This window comes from Eurosta solidaginis, chromosome X, assembly GCF_040869045.1.
Source record: "Eurosta solidaginis isolate ZX-2024a chromosome X, ASM4086904v1, whole genome shotgun sequence".
NCBI lineage: Eukaryota > Metazoa > Arthropoda > Insecta > Diptera > Tephritidae > Eurosta > Eurosta solidaginis.
This window is the reverse complement of record NC_090324.1, coordinates 134,903,868-134,917,131: the sequence shown is the minus strand read 5'-3', so window position 1 is coordinate 134,917,131 and position 13,264 is coordinate 134,903,868.

The following is a 13,264-nucleotide window of genomic DNA, read 5'->3' as shown; positions in this document are numbered from 1 at the left end:
CAACCACAACAACAGTACTGTGTTACTTACCTCTAACTCCACGTTTGACGGCATTTAGAAAAGTAAATCATGGCAACGTTTATCTTCTTTCATACTCCCATGTTAAGGGAATCTACGTTATATAACCACAACTTTTCTTTAAATCAGGCATGCTTAACCAACGAACCGATATCATTTCGTTACGATAATTAACGTTAATAAACGAAACAAAGTCATTTCTTTTCGTTTATTAACGTTGATTATCGTAACGAAATGATATCGGTTCGTTGGTTAAGCATGCCTGGTTTAAATATAACATTTTCAACTTAGAGTATACATTTTGTGCCCACATCTTGTAAACGTAATACACAGGCAAGATTATGAGTACAATCAACACACAAGCAAAACACAAGCACAATGGACTATGTATGTATGAATGTGCACTTACGATCTGAGTGTCATTATCTGTGCTATAGAAACAGTCAGCTTTGTGCCATCGAGTGTACGAATGTGTTATAAATTAATCGATAAGTGTGCGTGTGCGTGCCGCACATTACTGAGTATTAACACAATAACACAGCACGGTGCTGTGTTACTCAGCCTTAGCTATGCCTGATGCTAGTCACCTTGACTGCGTTCATTATGCGCTAACTCTATTTCAATTCGAAAGCAACAAATTTTACAATTCAAGAACGGTTTTTGGCTTTTCTTTTTTCTTTGGCTTTCGTGAATTGTAACCAAAAAACTGGTCAGAAAATCGCTGATCTAACTTACCATACTCTAGGTAAACATGAAATCCCATTAAAAGATTGTCGTGCACAAAGGTACGATAACGGCGCCAATATGAAAGTAGCTTACAACGGAGCACTACGTCACATTCTAGACAAAAACTCGAATGCTGATTACTCGCATTGTGCAACCCACAGTCTCAATTTATGTGGTGTTGATGCTGTAGAATGTTATACGGCTGCAATTACTTTCTTCGGACTTGTACAAAAATGTTTTACTAATTTCAGCAGCACTCCACAACGATGTGACATCCTCAAAAAAAATGTACCGAGCTCTCTTCATAGTATTTCAGCCTAAAGCCAAATTTGACTGCGCAAGCTTACAGACATGTTACCGGCATTCTCAAGTACATCAACAAGTTCGAATGTATCTTGCTGTACTAAATTGGTTCAAAATACTGACCACCATTAATGAAAGAAACGTGGTCCTCCAAGCTAGAGACGCCACCATAGATGTTGAGGTCCGACATCTAGATGCCTTATTAGCTGATTTGAAGTTGATCAGGAAATAACCCCGACGGGATCCCAGATGGATCACGAAAACTATACATAAATGATAGCGAGAAGTCCCGAAATGACCCTGATGGGATCCCGGCCGGATCACGAAAATTATCCAGAAATGATGCCGGAAGGGCCCAAAATCATCCCGAAAAAATCCCGAAATTACCCGAACGAGATCCCAAAACCATCCAGAAATGATCCCGGAAGGATCCACAAATTATCCAGAAAAAGTTCCGAAATGAACCTGACGGGATCCCGAAAGTCATCCTGAAATGATACCGGAAGGATCCTCAAATGATCCCGGAATAGTCCCGAAAAACTCCCGAAATTATCTTATCGGGATTCCGAAAAGCACCCAGAAGAATCCCCAGAAGAATCCCCAAACGATCCCGAATTAGTCCCGGAAAAGTCCCGAACCGACCCTGACGCGAAAATCATCCAGAAATGATACCGGAAGGGTCCCCAACTGCTCCTGAAATAGACCCGAAATTAACTTGACGGGATCCCGAATACCATCCAGAAATTATCCCGTAAGGATTCCCAAATGATCACGGAATACTCCCAACGGGATCCCGTACGGATCCCGAAAACTATTCAGACCACGACGGGATCCCTGACAGATCCCGAAAAACATCCAAAATTGTTCTATAAAGGGTACGCAAATGATCCCGAAATAGTCCAGAAAATTTCCCGAAATTACCCAGACGGAATGACGAACGGATCCCGAAACCCATCCAGAAATCATGCCGGGAGGGCCCCAAATTCATCCCGAAATAGTCCCGAAAAAGTCCCGAAACGACCCCGACGGGATCCCTGACGGATCCCGAAAACCATCCCTAATATATTCCGGAAGGGTTTCGATATGACCCTGACGGGATTACAAATAAGTTGAAGCTAATTATAAAAGCATGTTATTAAGGCAGCAATCGCGTTGAACCGAATCAAGATTTACAAACAAACATACAGGTAAAGCTAATAAAAGCGTGCTAATAAAAACAATTGAAGGAGGGAGAATGGCAGGAGGAGAAGGAGAGCAGCACCGATCGTTTTTCCAAAATTATTTAGATCTCGATCTGTATGCGCCAGATACCAAAAATTGTTGATTTAGGAGAAAATTTATATTGAGTTATAACAATTTATAGATTTTGCACCAGAGGGGAGAGGGGAAAGGGCGCGTAGACTATAAGTGTTCCTAGGGCGCGGGGACCTCCCCCCTTTTCAAAAAAATATAGCTAGTAGATCCGTTTAGACCATTGGATATATGTGTGCCAAATTTCATCCAAATCCGTCCATCCATTCTTGCGTGATTGAGTCACAAAGGCAAATGTCTGGACATCCAAACACCCAAATATCTAAACATCCAAATATCCAAACTTTCCCATTTATAATATATAGCCTTTACCCGCGGCCCCGTCCGCAAGGAGAAAATAAAATATATGTGCTATTCACGTTAGCCTGCTTATCAAGTTATCTGTTTAAAAATTATTTTTGCATAATGTATTTTATTTTTGTAATAGAGTAACAAATAACTAAATGAGTAGTACAATACAGTTTTTTCGAATTAAAAAAAAAATACATTTTGTTTTTAAGTTAAATTAATTGATATGACAGGGGCGAAAGAATTATTACTCATAGAACAAAGGAGTGTAAATGCAATTAGCTAAAACAAAAGATAATTTTTTAGATGAAAATAGTGTGGCTTTTTCGGGTATTTAGTTGGTTAAAATATTACAAAAAGTGTAATTATAGTCATAACAGTTCGTTAAAGGATTCATATAAAAAACTCAAAAATAGAACGAAAAAGCTGTGTTAGATATTGTGACGAATATTAGCAACACTAAGGGATACTATCAGCTCTAAGCAGATACTAAGCAGTCACTTGTATCTACATAAACAAATCAATCATTCGGGCCTGTCCTGGATTTCGATTTCGACCCATTTATTCGGAATCGAAATGGATTGGTGTTCTGGATATCGATTCCGACCAGACTTGGTCGATTTGAAAAGTTTTCCCTCTGAGCAGTCGGAATCGAAAGTAATTAGCCTACTAATCACAGATAATAACATTATTTTTCCCACAACAAAAATTTATTAAATTATTCATTTTATTTGGAAGATTTATAAAAAATTTTGTTAATTCTTTGCGACAGCATGACACTGCTAATACGGGTCAAAAAATATCGAGAGAGGTGTCAAAAGACGCGTATTAATCTCGAGAACAATAATCCGAAGGCGGAAAAGAAAAATTGTATCTCTGTGAAGTTGGCGATTTTCATGTGGTTGTTGTAATGTTGTGGTACCCACAAAAAAAATTGTGAACATAAGTGTTTTGTGCGGATATAGTTTTGGTCTCCAAACCGATGTTGGACCCACCCAGGGTAGTTTTTTATAAGCGCGGCCGAAGGCCGCCAACGCAGAAAGGTGTTCTGCGCAAAAATACTATGGATACCACCCCCGGTTTCGGAGGTACCCGCGGGTCTTTTTTCGATTAATATCTTTTGAACGAGTTACAATTTTTATTATCCGCCTTCAAATTATTAATACTGATGTCAATGTATTAGCAGTGGCATGCTGTCGTAAAGAATTACCAAAATTTTTGCTGGACATTTTATTTATTTAGTATAACAAATCTTAATTTGAAAATTCCTATCAAAAATGCTTCAAGCTAAACAAAGCGATTCTGGTCGAAACGAAAACGACGTTTTCTCAATTTCATTACAGCGCATGCTCAGTAATAATCGAAAAGTTCATTATTGCCATGCCCAAGGAATTAATATTCGAATGAAGTATTCGTAGCACATTACAACGTAGAATATTGTTCTTTAGTTAATATTCATTTCTATCCTCAGAACACATGGGAAGATATGAAAATATAATATAAACTTTTTATAAAAACAATTGTTCACTGTTAAAATAGTAGAATTTATGAAAATATTTTCTTAGGGCGAATATTTTTGTTAGCATCTGTGACTTATGGCAACCTATTTTTACTTAGAACAGCTGATTTCTTTTGTCAACAAACATATTAAATTTCGGCAAAATAGAAGATGCAAGCAAAAGCTAAATTTTATTAATTACTTGTACACGTACTAAAAGGAACCAAAATGTAAGTATTCAATAGACGCATTTTAATATACTTTATTGAATTATGACATAAATACTTACATATGTATGTACACACATACATACAGCGTAACGCAAAACAAGAGCAAATCATTATATCTTTTATGCAAGCTGAGGAAGATATTGCTAGAGGCAGGCCTGACGAGAGGGGTGGGGGATGGGGGGATTACCCCGGGCCCGGGGTTTCTCGGGGGGCTGCGATCTAGAGGCACTAAGACATTTCTTTTAATTCCGGAGAGTCTTTAGTTGTTCCAAGGGCAAATTTTAAGACGAATTTCAAAAGCAACGAATATTGATAATGATTTTTTGCCTGGGCCTTCGTACAGTGAGGAGACAATAATTTATGTTTACATGAATCCGAAATCGTAAAGTTTTCGTGGTGACACTGATGAAGGTTCATCTTCAAAAAGTCTTCGAAAAATACCACCAACTTTGTATCAAAGTCCAGATTATTTAGACGACTTCGATATCGGTACCGTGAGTAATAAGTTTTTGCGATCTGAAGAAGTCAACGAAATAATTCGTCGAGTTCATCAAAAGTGTCCTTTTATTTTTCAACGTGATTGTCATGACGAGGCATTTCCTACCTCGTTGTTAAACAGAATCTTGCCAAATGAAGTAAAAGTGGAGCGTGACTGGGTAGTGTAGAGTGCCAGTAGCAATGCTTGTTATTGCCTACCATGTCGTCTGTTAAGCACCAATACTTTAAATCGACCTAAAATTTGTTGTTCGGATATTCGAAATTCCAGGTATGGAAAAAGCTATACGATAAACTGAAATCACACGAAAATACTCAAGATCACATTAAATGTTATATTCAATGGGATATCTTTACAAAATCTATTTCAAAAGGAGGCTACAATTGATACACTTATCAATGAACAGCTAATCACTGAAACTCAAAAGTGGAAAGAAATTTTATATAGAATGTTGGACACTATTTTATTTGTGGGTGAAAGAGGCCTACCTTTCAAAGGCGAAAGTATATATCTTGGTGAACGAAACGATGGACATTTTTGGGCATCTAAGATCTCATAAACACTTATGATCCAGTACTTAGAGATCATTTGGAAAAGGTTAGGATTTCGCAACAGCATCACAAACGTTTACAAGTTCACTATCTTTCCCCAGACATTCAGAACGAGTTTATAGAAATTTGTGCAAAGAACGTCAGGGAAACAATATTAGATCAAGGCAAGAAAGCCAAGTATTTTGCTATTATCGTTGATGCTATGCCTAGTGGTGTGTAATGACACTATTTTTTGAGTGTTAACACAGTAGCACAGGCACACTTTGCAGTGTTAACACATTGTGTTGACACAATTGTGTTATAACTGATTATCGAAAGTCGATATGAGTGTTGGCACAATATCAGAGGACAGTACTGTGTTACTTACCTCTGACTCCACGTTTGACGCCATTTAGAAAAGTAAATCATGGCAACGTTTATCTTCTTTCATAATCCCATGTTAAGGGAATCTACGTTATATAACCACAACTTTTCTTTAAATCAGGCATGCTTAACCAACGAACCGATATCATTTCGTTACGATAATTAACGTTAATAAACGAAACAAAGTCATTTCGTTTCGTTTATTAACGTTGATTATCGTAACGAAATGATATCGGTTCGTTGGTTAAGCATGCCTGGTTTAAATATAACATTTTCAACTTAGAGTATACATTTAGTGCCCACATCTTTTAAACGTAATACACAGGCAAGATTATGAGTACAATCAACACACAAGCAAAACACAAGCACAATGGACTATGTATGTATGAATGTGCACTTACGATCTGAGTGTCATTATCTGTGCTATAGAAACAGTCAGCTTTGTGCCATCGAGTGTACGAATGTGTTATAAATTAATCGATAAGTGTGCGTGTGCGTGCCGCACATTACTGAGTGTTAACACAATAACACAGCACAGTGCTGTGTTACTCAGCCTTAACTATGCCTGATGCTAGTCACGTTGACTACATTCATTATGCGCCAACTCTATTTCAATTCGAAAGCAACAAATTTTACAATTCAAGAACGGTTTTTGGCTTTTTTTTTTTCTTTGGCTTTCGTGAATTGTAACCAAAAAACTGGTCAGAAAATCGCTGATCTAACTTGCCATACTCTAGGTAAACATGAAATCCCACAAGGGTACGATAACGGCGCCAATATGAAAGTAGCTTACAACGGAGCACTACGTCACATTCTCGACAAAAACTCGAATGCTGATTACTCGCATTGTGCAACCCATAGTCTCAATTTATGTGGTGTTGATGCTGTAGAATGTTATACGGCTGCAATGACTTTCTTCGGACTTGTACAAAAATGTTTTACTAATTTCAGCAGCACTCCACAACGATGTGACATCCTCAAAAAAAATGTACCGAGCTCTCTTCATAGTATTTAATCCTAAAGCCAAATTTGACTGCGCAAGCATACGGACATGTTACCGGCATTCTCAAGTACATCAACAAGTTCGAATGTATCTTGCTGTACTAAATTGGTTCAAAATACTGACCACCATTAATGAAAGAAACGTGGTCCTCCAAGCTAGAGACACCACCATAGATGTTCAGGTCCGTCATCTGGATGCCTATTTAGCTGATTTGAAGTTGATCAGGAACCAATGGGAAATAGTTTTAAACGAATGCAAAACAGTTGCTGTTCAATTGAACATCTCTCCAAAGTTTCCGGAGATTCGAAAGAGAAAACCCAAAAGGCGTTCTGAAGATAATTTAAATGAGATAATTACGGATGATTCAGAGTCTGATTTTAAAAACAATACATTCCTGGTGATCGTTGATTCGGTAATCATGGCATTACTGAACGATTTGGAGCTATGAGAAATTTGAGCGAGACGTTTTCCTTTTTGTTGCAGTTTGAGAACATGGATGAAAAAACCAAGCAAAACCACTCCTTGATATCCGAACTTTCTATATTGAATAATTAAAATTTATAATCATTATTAAATTTATCAGAAATGTATTAAAATGGTACCAAATAACTAGAAAATATTATTTGAAACAATATGTGGGTGTTAAAAGAGAATTGTATTGCTACGTTACAATATAATAGTATAAATAGTAAATAATCTGTGTTAATTTTATTGTTAGCTCTTAGTCCAAAAATCATTTAGTTGATTTGGCAAACATTTTTTTTTGGTGTAATCCATCAATAATGATTCATGAATGAGATGTCATTAATTCAAGTTAATCAAATTTATTAGTGGATTATTTATAGGGGGCCCGTAAATTGTTTAGTCCCGGGCCCGGATTTTCTCTCTACGGCCCTGGCTAGAGGGTACACGAAAGGTGACAGAGTGGAGATAGAGCAAAAATGGTCCGATCTTGCTAAGTCCCTCAATGCTGTCGGGCCACCCTGTAAAGGTTTTGCTGGTTGGAAAAAGGTAAGCAAAACTAACAAAAGTTGGTCTTCCTTTTGGTATATTTTATTTTTCTTTACAGTCTTGGATTGATTGGAAAGGCAGCATAAAAAAGAAACTTTCTGACAACCGGCGCGAAATGATCGCCACTGGTCGTGGACCATACTTTCAGCAGCGTATTTCACCCAGTGAAGAAGCAATTGCGGTGCTTTGCAATTTGTTTAAATCGGTGGGAGTACGAGTGGCGTCAGACGGTTTGGACTCTCACGAGTTAAAAAAATAGTTGGCAGTGAGGATGCAACCAATGACGATGTTAAAAGCATAACTGATGAAAGCTGTGCCAGTACGGCCGAACCTGCTGATAATTTAGCTGCTGAAATTGAGCTACCAAGTACATCACGTCAACGTCGTTGACCTGTTGACACATTTGAAAAAGTGTGTGCTGAACAAAATGTTTTGTTGAAACGAATTGCCGATGCATTCGACAAACTGCTTTTGCATAACAAAACTGAACTAGAATTGAAAGAGGCGAGAGAAAAGGAGGAAAAGAGGCACCATGAAAGATTGGAGGAAATAGAGCAGCAGAAGTTGGAAACTTTAAAAAATTTTCTATAATTTGTATTTGTGCAATGAAAGTATGTATTTGAGTCTCAATCTCTATATGTACAAAATTGGAAAATATCCTAAATCAAAAACTTTAGAATAAAAAAAAAACCAGTTATTAAAGTTGTTTACTAGATGCATGTAGATAGTATATGTATTTTTAAAAATATATACATATCTACATACTTTGTATAAACTTTTTTTTCATTTTTAAAAAGGACTCTCAATCAGGACTTTAAGGGCACCACGTGGTACGACATGGAATTGTAACTGCATATTAAGAGTAAAATGTGCGTAACCCAATCGCCAAAGTCTATTCCATGGCTTCGCGAACCCTTGGTTATGATGGAATGGTGCGCATTGAGAACGCCAAGAATTATGCGATCTTTTCCCCTTAGCAGCGCACAGATGTCAGGATGACAACTACTTAGGCAGGTGATGTTTTATATTTGGAGGTCTGTATCGCCTGACCGGATGGAAATGCCTTGCCAATCTATGGAGTTATTCCTATGTGGTTGTTGTTGTTGCAGCAACCCCCTAGATCCGTGAATTTTAACCCGTAGCAGGAGATTCAGGATCTTTAAAGCTGTATGGATGACAATATGGGGGATTAAAACAGAGTTTTATTGGTGCGAAGAACCGGCTATCGTAAGAGCGGGACCTAACATATAGGTTTATGCTTAGTAAGCGGCGCTGACATGGTCACTAGACAGGCTCGTTCATCTCTTCGGGTGCGAAAAGAAACAATCACCGAAAGTATGAGACATCCAGTCGTTGTATTTCGCAGGGTTGGACAAGCACCTCACATTTGTCCAGATCTTGTTTCCTTCTCAGAAGAGGGAGAGGAGCAAGTCGGACAAAGGGAAGGAAACTAAGAAATTAAAAAAATAACCGAAGCTCGTCTCGTTATTTTATTTTAATGTTTTTGAGCTCAAGGCCGGATTAAATAAAACACTTTTAATTTTTTAATTTGATTTGTTTTATTTTAATTATTTGTCAATATTTCGACTTCACTCTGAAGTCATCATCAGGACTGACTGCAAAAAACAATACGTAATTTTAATAATAAAACAAGTAAGGAAGGTTAAGTTCGGGTGTAACCGAACATTACATACTCAGTTGAGAGCTATGTAGACAAAATAAGGGAAAACCACCATGTAGGAAAATGAACCGAGGGAAACCCTGGAATGTGTTTGTATGACATGTGTATCAAATGAAAGGCATTAAAGAGTATTTTATGAGGGAGTGGGCCATAGTTCTATAGGTGGACGCCATTTAGGGATATAGCCATAAAGGTGGATCGGGGTTGACTCTAGAATGCGTTTGTACGATATGGGTATCAAATGAAAGGTATTAATGAGTATTTTAAAAGGGCGTGGACCTAAGTACTATAGATGGACGCCTTTTCGAGATATCGCCGTAAAGATGGACCAGGGGTGGCTCTAGAATGCGTTTGTACGATATGGGTATCAAATGAAAGGTGTTAATGAGCATTTTAAAAGGGAGTAATCCTTAGTTCCATAGGTGGACGCCGTTTCGAGATATCGCCATAAAGGTGGACCAGGGGTGACCCTAGAATTTGTTTGCACAATATGGGCATCAAACGAAAGGTGTTAATGAGTATTTTAAAAGGGAGTGGGCCTTAGTTCTATAGGTGGACGCCGTTTCGAGATATCGCCATAAAGGTGGGCCAGGGGTGACTCTAGAATTCGTTTGTGCAATATGGGTATCAAACGAAAGGAGTTAATGAGTATTTTAAGAGGGAGTGGGCCTTAGTTCTATAGGTGGACGCATTGTCGAGGTATCGCAATAAAGGTGGACCAGGGGTGACTCTAGACTTTGTTTGTACGATATGGGTATCAAATAAAAGGTGTTAATGAGTATTTTTAAAAGGGAGTGGGCCTTCGTTTTATAGGTGTTCGCCTTTTCGAGATATCGCCATAAAGGTGGACCAGGGATGACTTTAGAATTTGTTTGTATGATATGGTATCAAATGAAAGGTGTTAATGATTATTTTAAAAGGGCGTGGGGCTTAGGTCTATAGGTGGACCCCTTTTCGAGATATCGCCATAAAGGTGGACCAGGGGTGACTCTAGAATTCGTTTGTGCAATATGGGTATCAAACGAAAGGAGTTAATGAGCATTTTAAGAGGGAGTGGGCCTTAGTTCTATAGGTGGACGCCTTTTCGAGATATCGCCATAAAGATGGACCAGGTGTGACTCTAGAATGCGTTTGTACGATATGGGTATCAAATGAAAGGTTTTAATGAGTATTTTAAAAGGGAGTAATCCTTAGTTCCATAGGTGGACGCCGTTTCGAGATATCGCCATAAAGGTGGTCCAGGGGTGACCCTAGAATTCGTTTGTGCAATATGGGTATCAAACGAAAGGAGCTAATGAGTATTTTAAGAGGGAGTGGGCCTTTCTGGACCAGGGGTGACTCTAGACTTTGTTTGTACGATATGGGTATCAAATGAAAGGTTTTAATGAGTATTTTTAAAAGGGAGTGGGCCTTCGTTCTATAGGTGTTCGCCTTTTCGAAATATCGCCATAAAGGTGGACCAGGGGTGACTCTAGAATGAGTTTGTACGATATGGGTATCAAATTAAAGGTATTAATGAGAGTTTTAAAAGGGAGTGGTGGTAGTTGTATATGTGAAGGCGTTTTCCAGATATCGATCAAAATGTGGACCAGGGTGACCCAGGACATCATCTGTTGGATACCGCTAATTTATTTATATATGTAATACCTGCCAAGATTTTAAGGGTTTTTTATTTCGCCCTGCAGAACTTTTTCATTTTCTTCTACTTAATATGGTAGGTGTCACAATCATTTTATAAAGTTTTTTCTAAAGTTATATTTCGCGTCAATAAAACAATCCAATTACCTTACCATATTTCATCCCTTTTTTCGTATTTGGTATAGAAATATGGCATTTTTTTCATTTTTCGTAATTTTCGATATGGAAAAAGTGGGCGTGGTCATAGTCGGATTTCGTTCATTTTTCATACCAAGATAAAGTGAGTTCAGATAAGTACGTCAAAGGGCGGAGCCAAGTCCATTTTTAAATTTTCTTTTATTTTTGTATTTTGCTGCACCATATCATTACTGGAGTTGAATCTTGACATAATTTACTTATATACTGTAAAGATATTAAATTTTTTGTTAAAATTTTACTTTTAAAAAATTTTTTTTTTAAAAGTGGGCGTGGTCCTTCTCCGATTTTGCTAATTTTTATTAAGCGTACATATAGTAATAAGAGTAACGTTCCTGCCAAATTTCATCATGATATCTTCAACGACTGCCAAATTACAGCTTGCAAAAGTTTTAAATTACCTTCTTTTAAAAGTGGGCGGTGCCACGCCCATTGTCCAAAATTTTACTAATTTTCTATTTTGCGTCATAAGCTCAACTCATCTACCAAGTTTCGTCGCTTTATCGGTCTTTTGTAATGAATTATCGCACTTTTTCAGTTTTTCGAAATTTTCGATATCGAAAAAGTGGGCGTGGTTATAGTCCGATATCGTTCATTTTAAATAGCGATCTGAGATGAGTGCTCAGGAACCTACATACCAAATTTCATCAAGATACCTCAAAATTTACTCAAGTTATCGTGTTAACGGACGGACGGACGGACGGACGGACGGACGGACATGGCTCAATCAAATTTTTTTTCGATCCTGATTATTTTGATATATGGAAGTCTATATCTATCTCGATTCCTTTATATATGTACAACCAACCGTTATCCAATCAAACTTAATATACTCTGTGAGCTCTGCTCAACTGAGTATAATAAAAACATTCATTTATGCATCAACACCACTTACATCTTCAAATGCGCTTTCAAGAGTAACATTTAACATAACAATTATAAAAAGAAACAGCGATTGAAAATCTAAACAAACAGAGTAAACAAATGAAAACCCGTAATTGTAAACTAAAACTATAAAACAACAAATTGTTAGACGGCGAAGAGTACATCGATACATACATATATATTTGGCATTACAGTGGTGTTGAAACGAAGACGAACCCTTTTTATGTTTGTGCGGGTCTGTAAAAATGCATCACACACTTTTGTTGTTTTTTATAAGGTTGCGGTAGACGTGAGAACAATTCGCGATGTCCGTTTTGAAATTCATCCTCTTATTATTAGGGGTGTCCACTATATGAAGCATTTCTAATGTGAAGCGTTTGTTATAATTTTTCTCTACTTCTAAAATGGTTACATTGTCAAAGTCTGGATAATGTCCTGTTTCTTGGCAGTGGGATGTTAAAGCCGTTTTGTTGTCTGAAAAATTGTTCCTTAATTTTATATTAGATCTATGTGCGGATATCCTTGTCTTCAATTTTGTTTTTGTAGTCCCCATATATACTTTCTTGCATACGTGGGACCCGTCGCCATTGCAAGGAATCTTGTAAACTACATCCGATTTTTCATGTGTTGAAATTTTATCTTTAAGGTTGCTAAAAATTTTTCGTAGGATGTTGTCATATGTGAAAGCTAACTGCACGTTCTCTTTACCGTACATGTTTGAATATTTTATTCTCTCCGATAATTTCGGGACATACGTTGCAGACTTGTAAATTTTGGCATCTCTCGTCTCTTTATTACCTTCATCACTGGGTCGGGAATAATAATCACGAATTATTTTCGATGTTAGCTTTATGGGAAAGTTGTTGTTTTCTAGAATCTTTTTGATAGTTTTTATGTTTTTATCGTGATAAATATTGTCGCTGATGGATAGAACTCGTCTGACGCAGTTGTTGGCCGTGTTCAAAATTGTTCTCTTTTCATGTTGTGAGTAAAAGATTATAAGCCTCCCCGAGGCTGTTGGTTTTTGATACCAATCTATAGTTAAGAAATTATTTCTTTTGATTACC